Genomic DNA, 9,110 nt, shown 5'->3' with positions numbered 1-9,110 from the left:
AATTTGAAAGCGACATTCTTTGAATAGATATCTTTTGCCTTTCTTTTATAATCCTTGGGATCATTAAAAATTAGTAAATATAATTTTTGTTTGATTTTTAATTGTAGTTTCTTTTATGTATTTCGGAGTTTAGTATGACCGTCCATTTTTACTGAACTAGTACACATATATTTGTGAAGGGGCCAGCTGAAGCACACCTCGGGGCGAGATTTCCTTGCTGTATTGAAGACCCATTGGTGGCCCTCGGCTGTTTTCCGCTCTTTGGTCGTGTTGTTTACTCTTTGACACATTCCCCATTTCCATTCACAATTTCATCTTGATAATCCTTGTTTCAATCCATCTGAGGTCATGTTTAGCATGTAGTGTGTCTGCCTTATTTGTGTTTATGCCAATGTTTGTGTTTAGCCAATGTTTGTCTCATTATATACTACTATTTTGTCTGTCAGTATTTATTTTTACTTTCATTCATGCCTGGATGTGCTTGATTTTTTCTCATGTGTGTCTGCCTGTTCTCTCTTGTATTGCGTGTGTATCTGCATGTCTGTTCTCGCTTTTATCTCATGAGTGTCTGACTACGCACTTTTCTCGCATGTGCGTCTGACTTAAAGTTTGGTTTTAATCCAATGTTGTTATTTGTATTAAGACCTGTTTAAAGTCACTTTTGTAAGCTACCGTCATATTACAATTTTACTCATTGCGTCTGATGCCTGCCGCTAGTTATTTTTTTAAAGGTTTCATTTCAGAAAAAAAATGTAATATGAATCCAGACCTATTTCTCTTTCTAATTCCCTCTTTCTAAATTTTTTTAATTACATCAAAATTGAAAGTCCTACCGTTTAATATATATAGTCAAAATATTGACACTCAAACACTATTTACATAAAATGTTTCAAGATTTGCATTGATTTCAGTGCAGTATGAGTATAACATATCGATATAGTTATTCTACAGTTAATATTGATAAACAATTAACTACATCAAAGTTAAATTAAATATCTTTTCAAAGTAGGTCAGTTGATATTGCTGTTTGAAAACGACGCTGCGGACGTCACTAACGACTTTGAAGTCCTTTTGATTGGTACAGCGTAAAAAATCACCAATGATCCGTTCAGAAATAATTTCCAATAATTAATATGATTGAATTACAATCTTTGCATGTCGTTTGTCGTTACCTTTGTACAATTTAATTTAGCTGGTTAAATTATTTTATTGTGTATCAATGCATGGAATAATGACACTATTTAAACGTTAGATGGACCATGTCGCTAAAAGACGGAAAACGGTCGTCTTTAATTTTACGACATCAATCTATGCATCGTATGAGAAGTTAATTCCTATCATCCTGCAGAATTCTTTATAATATTGAACAGATTGCTTATTAAATTTACCACCGAAAAGTTTCTTGAAACATCTGTTAGAAGATACACTTGTTTCACTGATCAATGGATACTCCGTGTAATTGATCCAGTAGAATGTTAACAAGACTACCCCACCCATCATGTGTTCTTCATTTTTACCTCTACATCTCAAGTTTAAACTTCTATAGCAGTAAATTACTAGTCTTTCGTATTGTGATTGTTTGAATTTGAAGTTCAGGAAGTCGTACTATTCTCAAATTAATTGTGTTTTTTGGTGGTTTTTTTTTTGCTTTTTACATATATATATAGATCTAAATTTGCTCTCTTTAATTTGGCTGTCAATTTTCTATATTGATTCCTTCACATTTCGATGTATGGGATTTTCTCACCTACGGGTTGACCCCTCGCATTCGATAGGGTAGTGGCCTAGGAGTATAAAAAGATGTTGTGTAATATAAATAGATATCTACAAGGTATATCCATTTTGCCATACAGAAGCATAGGCCTTATAGAATGTTTAGAATATAAAAGAAAGTATATTTACTATAACGCGCAGTTGCTTTGAACGTATTGAAGTACATGAATGCAATGGGCTATTGTATATCTTCTGATATATATATATGCTTACTAGGAAACACGTGTTGCAAGAGCTACAATTACAAAAAAATGTGCATATACTAGGCTTCTGAAAAATCTTATTTATTTCTCATTAATCTTGATTAATGAATATATCGTAACTGTAAAATACTTGACGCGTTTGTGTAATTTAGTCTGCATTTAAAAGAATAATAACCAATTAGATAGGAAGTGGGGAAAAGCTGAGAGTATAAATAGAACAAATATTTATCTCATGTATAACTTGCAAAGTAGCAGAAATCTCTATCCACAAACGAAATAAACCGACATATTTATTGCTGTAGATACCAAATGATCAATATAAAAGCTCTTCGCGCGAAAAGCACCTCCCAGCATAATTAATTAAGTGTATGTTCATAACGGGTCGATGCTGAGGCTAATGTTCTGTTTGCTAAACATTGGTACCGCATTGTCTATATAATTGCTCTTGTTGCACCATAGGGTGCATGAGCTTGTAAAATAAAGTTATCGTCAATAAAATAAAGTTATGGTCAATAAAATAAAGTTATCGTTAGTAAAATAAAGTTATCGTCAATAAAATAAAGTTATCGTCAACAAAATAAAGTTATCGTTAGTAAATTAAAGTTATCATTAGGAAAATTAAGTTATCGTTAGTAAGATAAAGTTATCGTTAGTAAAGTCATCGTTAGTAGAATAAAGTTATCCTCAATAAAATGAAGTTATCGTCAATAAAATAAAGTTATCGTAAGAAAATCAAAGTTATCGTTAGTAAGATAAAGTTATCGTTAGTAAAGTCATCGTTAGTAGAATAAAGTTATCGTTAGTAAAATAAAGTTATAATTTCTGGATTTATAATACTCGAAATAAGTTACACATCGTGTATCTCAGATGGAATAGAAAATGCTTACATGAACCTTTATGGAACATCAAGTTTTTCTTTTCGTTTTTGTTTTCTGAACTTTATGGCCACTGTGATTGTGTGGAAGGGTGAAATTTAAATGGTTTGTATGTATATAGTGTTCTTTCGACCATAATGTCATCTGTCTTTTTTTTTATTGCCGAAGCTAATTGTTAAAAATATTAATTTTTTCAGTTTCTTGTTAGAAGACCTAGTTGACATTTCAAATTTATTATATCTAAAACCTGTGATCATAATTTACAACACTTCTATTTTGTTTAATTAGCTTTCCTTCTGAAAGATAAATTATTTTCATTTATTACTTTATGGCATGCCCTTTAAAAAGTTTAAGCAATACGACATATATTTTATTAACAAAACAGATGAAGTTATTAGTGTTAAAACATCTACATTTTCAATAGAAATCCAATTTATCAATTAGACAACTACTACAAAACGAATATCAATAAACCGGAAACTCGTTTGTCATGTGACAATGACCCAGATTAAAATCTGTGTCGACCAAGTGTTTATGTAGACATCTGCAATTGCAGCGTAACCACCCGATTGACAAGATAATCGATAAATTTGACACGTGATTGCAATTTAAAACCTCGTATCATTTCAATCTACAGGACAATGTTTGTTTTGCGACCTTAGAGTTACCTTCCCAAACATAAATCTACACTGGACAATAGTATTGGTTGAACCGCTGATATCTAAGATTGGTACTAGTGCCTAATTCGGCTGTAAATCTCCTAAGAAACAATTATTGTACAGGTGTTATATTTAAAGAGGTTTCCAGTGCATAGTTTTCTGATTGAAGATGTAATGATAATACGTTATTTTATCCCTATATAAACGTTATGTAATAAGACGGGTTTCATTCAGTTATTAAGCTTATTGTGTTACAGAACAAATTATTATGAAGATGATAAATGTAATTTAACAACCGCAGAGTCGATTTAAGTAATGAACTGTAAAGAAGATCTTTCGTGGTTTATTCTTAACTCAGATACAAAGTTAATGTATTACTTGTGCATCAGTTGTTACTATGTAGCTAAGCCTTTAATACTAGGTCAATTCTATTTGCAAGGTGATTAAAAGGTCCAATGTTAATTCAAGAGTTAAAACATAATCTCGACTATCAGTTTCAAAGGAGTCAATACTCGTGAAAAGTTGGTAATGAAACCATTTCACTCGGTTATTTTTCAAAAAGTCAGAACATAAATGACTTAAAAATAAAAAGCCTACGCCTATTCAAAGGCTTAAAATTAAAAATTAAGGAAATAAAACCCTACAAACACATACATCGAGCGTGAACTAGAAAATCATTTAAAAACGCATCGAAAATAAATCACCAAAAACAGAAATAAACACGCACACATCCCCCATAATAAAACGATGAAACGCCACCAATAACAGTGCGAGAAACAACGGACAACCAAACACTCTTAAGGAAAAACTAAGCAAGGATAACCACACCTCATGTTTTCAGTACTTTTAATAAAAGAAACATTGTCGTGGAACATATATGCATCAACAGAAATTTATTTGCCTTTAGCTTTTCCTTTAATTTACTGATGTCCAAATACTTTTCCATTGCAATGTATGTGGTATATCATTGGGAAACAAACATTTCTACATTTTACATTGATATTTCCATTTTTTCTTTTAAATTTTGAAAATCTTTCAATCATCGAAAACGTCCTCGAAGAAATGAAGTCTGATCAGTATTAAAATCGAAAAATTAACTCACAGTGTGGTATAGTCAAAACTGTAAAGTGAGAAAATGTCGTTTTACGAGACGACCTTTTTGGTTATTTGTAGTATTTTAGTAGTCACATCATGTTTAAACAAAACTATTTATATTCTTACTAACAGTGTACTGCATACATGATATTACACATCTTAAAATATTTGTTACGGGTACATTTTACATTGTTAAAATATTTGTACCGAGTTCCTGTGTCTTTACTTGATTTAGGTATAATATGACACATACTACAATATGAAGCGTCAACATTTAATGTGTGCTACAAATAAGACAATTGGATTTAAATCACGACTTCTGAAGTATATGACATCTTCCGTTAATAGGTTATATATAATTGAATGTATTAATCAGGTGCGTGGCAAACACTTCCGCCGGAAGTACATGTAATACGAACGAGGATGACGAAGTTGGAGTTTCCTTATCCTGGTATAACTTTTCATGAGGAGTGATTGAACAAACAATTTAACCTTGGTGACTAAAATAAAATCATCAATTTCATTCGACAAAAATGAGATGAAGACCGCAGCAAAAACATTTTTGCGGCAGTACATGTATGTTGGCGTTTGTTTTTGTGGCCTCTGTTTTAGTTTGTAACCGTGATTTATTTTTTCGCTAAATCGATTTATGACTATTGAAAGTCGGGTAAACTGCATTACTGTTGCCTTTATTAAACAGTATAACAAAATACATCTGAGGGTATTTTTGTTTGTATCAATGGAAAAAAAAAAACAGTTTTAAAAGCAAATTTCTCTTCAACTTTGTCATATTTCATTTTTCGCCTTTCGTCTGTTTTGATTTGAGCGCCTCCTTGGAGTCTTCGGTAAAAGAGACTGGGTACATATATATTTTTTTTTATTAAATATGAACCTGGTACATTTGATGCAAACATCCAATTATTAAGTACTTAGTATCTTTATGATGGTATACATGGTTTAAGTTATAACTGTGTTACATACATGTATGTTACGAATTGGAAGACTGAAATACTCATACATAAAATGTATTTCATGATTACATTTATTACAATCAGTTATCTCTTTATATCAGAGTATATCTCGTAAATCGACATTGCCATCCTTATTTGGTGAAAAGTATCGTAGACTTAAAATAGAAAAATATGAACAACTGCTTTTTCATGTACACCTTTATGTGTGTGTACCTTTCACAGAATAGAAGGTTATTGCGTATATCTTTCTCTAAGTAGAATATAAAAATGAAGATTTGGTATGATTGCCAATGAGACAAATCTCCACCATAGACCAACTGACACAAAAAAATAACAGATATAGGTCACCGTATGGTCTTCAACAATGAGCAAAGACGATACCGCATAGTCAGCTATAAAAGGCCCCGACAACAAATATGTAAAACAAATCAAAAGAGAAAAAAAAACGGACTAATTAATGTACAAAACAATGAACGAAAAACAAATATGTATCACAGCAACAAACGACAACCACTGAATTACAGGTTCCTGACTAGTGACGGGCACATACATACAGAATGTGGTGGAATTAAACATGTAAGCGGGATCCCAACACCCTCTCTAACCTGGGACAGTGGTGTAACAGAACAACATAAGAACCAACTTTAAAAATCAGTTGGAAAAGCTTAACTCGTGAGATGGATACATATAGAAATACATCTAACAAAAACAAAGAGCGCCCGTGGCCAGGTACTTGTACATCCAAAAAAAAAACCAACACAAAGTACAAATCTGAGAGTACTCGCAGTTACTGACAGCTTGTCTAAGCTAATAATAACTAATTATGAAAATTCATCATCTAAAACTAACTAAATCTAAGTTACAAATCAGTTCACATCCAACAACCAATAGATTTAGTGTAAAAACGTTTATAAACAGTCTGAGAAAAACATGAGCTTGTGCAATGCCAAGATACGGGAATCGACAGATTATCGATCTACGAAGAAGGTTATCACATATACCCTTCTCTGACTAGAAGGTTATTGTATGTACCTTTCTCCCACTAGAAGGTTATCGCGTTTATCTTTCTCTGTTTGGAAGGTCATCATGTGTAACTTTCTCCGATAAGAAGGTTGATGACTCGTATGTATGTGTCTACTATATGCCATTTATAGTACGACTCTTGTCATTGTGTTATGCTGGGATCTCCGTACCTGACAATACTCTACATATCAATGGCAGTAGCACAATTAATTAATATATAATATATTACATGCAAAAAAAGTATAATCCAATTAAAACAGTCATAGCATTGTCATTCACGTAAAATACAGACTTTTAAAGCTGGCTATCACTTGTCTAGTACACAATTAATCACAATAAATAGATGTAAACTAATTTTCTAACATTCATGCGTATCAAATAATGACAACTACATCATCTTAAATTATCTGTCTATTAAGCATAAATTATGTTGTTTTACATGTAACAAATAAATTATCTCACAAAAACTTTGGACTTCTATCTATACGATCACACTTATAGATTTTAGACAGGTGCGCGTCTTGTTATCAGTTACTGTTGTCATAATTATAAATAAGTACTTGTTATGTCATCATAATTCATATTTAAGATTCTTACTTTGATAAAGCAGTTAAAAGTACATACTGGCTAGGGATCAAAACCACATGACATACATCGAAGCAACGTGAAACACAACGTACGTATATGCTGGCTAGAGATCAAATCCAGACATAAACGTGAAACTTATGGTCAGGAAATCTGTAGTTAGGAGTGAAAAAATTGTAATTAATAAGCTTACTGAAAGTTAATCTGACGGATAGAAAGAGAAAGGTGTTATACATTTATCTTAAATTAATTGGCTATGGTTATATCTGTTACATATGGTATAACCGAATTATACAAACATATGTTTTTAAATGTGTTGTGAAAAATCGCCAATACGTAGGAATTTGTGTTTTAATAGTACAAAATGTTATTGAAAAATTTCGAATTGTTGCCACATTCGCCCTATATTATAAGGGTACAATGTAATGTAATCTTTGATTGACTGTTTCTTATTATTATTTTAATGGACTATTATAAAAAATGAAGATATTGTATCAAATGATTTATCATCAAGCTGAAATTTTGTTCTCCTGTATCATCAATTCTTTTCTAAACAATATACACCCTATATGTAGCTAGCGTGTCTTAACTCATTTGACATTATATATGAGAAGTCTAAAGACCGATGGGGATATATGCCGATATTAGGCGCCAGGGAAACAGAGGGGACAAAAATAATTGTAATAGTTTATATAATAGCATCCCAGCAATTTGCTGTAAGACATTTAAAACCAATGTTTTTGAATAATCTTATTTGTACGTCGTGTTGTCTACATGAAATCATAGTCAGACACGCAATCTCTATATAATATCACACAGACAACGTTCTCGTCAATTTCTAACAATGTCGATATCAATTATGAACTCAATCATTGTTTTCTATTGTCGAGAAGTTCTCAAATTCAGGATACATACATGTATACGTATAGGTTGTTTCGGATTTATAGAACAACCCAATCTGATTATAAAGTACATGTATCTTATATCAGCGTTTCGCTTACATGGAAAGCAATACTTGTATGTAGAGTGTTGACATTGGATTTGTATTTCAAACAGATTAAATACTACAATTCCTTGATGAGGAACACTGATAAACATGCAAGGTCTTTTTGAAAATGCATTGTATTATGTAATGCAAGCAGTTGACTTTTCATCTTGTCTGTTATTTTTCTAAATTTTGTTATAATAGAAATTTTATGTTACAGTTTATTATCAACTAAACAATACTGATTTGAAACATAGACTAAGTTCTCTTCCTGTACTATTTTTTTTCTTCATAATGTTCCTTTTGTCATTCCCCTTATGGCCTCAGTAACCGAGTTGTCTAAGTAGTCGAAAACTACTATATCACTAACCGGTCAACACTGATGTTGTGAGTTCGAATCCCGCACGTGGAAGATGCGCTCGACTGCAATATTAATTGAATAGGATTGCCATTTTTCAATCCGAAGTTCGATAGTTCTCCGTGATTTACTCCACTCACAAAAAAAAAACTGACCGCCACCAAATAGCACAATAATACTGAAAGTTGTGTTAAACACCAATCAATCAAACATTCCACTAACCGATTGTAAGGGGAAGTGTAAGATCTTGAAAAACTATTTCAAACTGCATCACGTTCAAATGTATTCATCAAGTCAATCACCCTCTTGGTTACTGTTTTTCCGACGTAGTCGTTATAGTTTCGGTTTGTGCTCTTTGAACTTAAGTACGCTTAACTATGGCAACAGAATACGCATGCTCGAAAATCCTTTCTGTGATTGGACAAAATGTTGTCATGGTGGGTGATTTGGTTGTGTTTGAAAAAACCGTCTCGTTAATTATATCGTGATGGAAAGCAAGTGAAAAACTATAAATATTTGAACTAGATCTTACAAAGATTTATATTTTTATTAAAATAATTGTTTCTCCAATACCTCTTTGCAT

The sequence above is a fragment of the Mytilus galloprovincialis genome, chromosome 7 (assembly GCF_965363235.1).
Source record: "Mytilus galloprovincialis chromosome 7, xbMytGall1.hap1.1, whole genome shotgun sequence".
NCBI classification, from domain to species: domain Eukaryota; kingdom Metazoa; phylum Mollusca; class Bivalvia; order Mytilida; family Mytilidae; genus Mytilus; species Mytilus galloprovincialis.
This window is presented reverse-complemented; position numbering follows the sequence as displayed.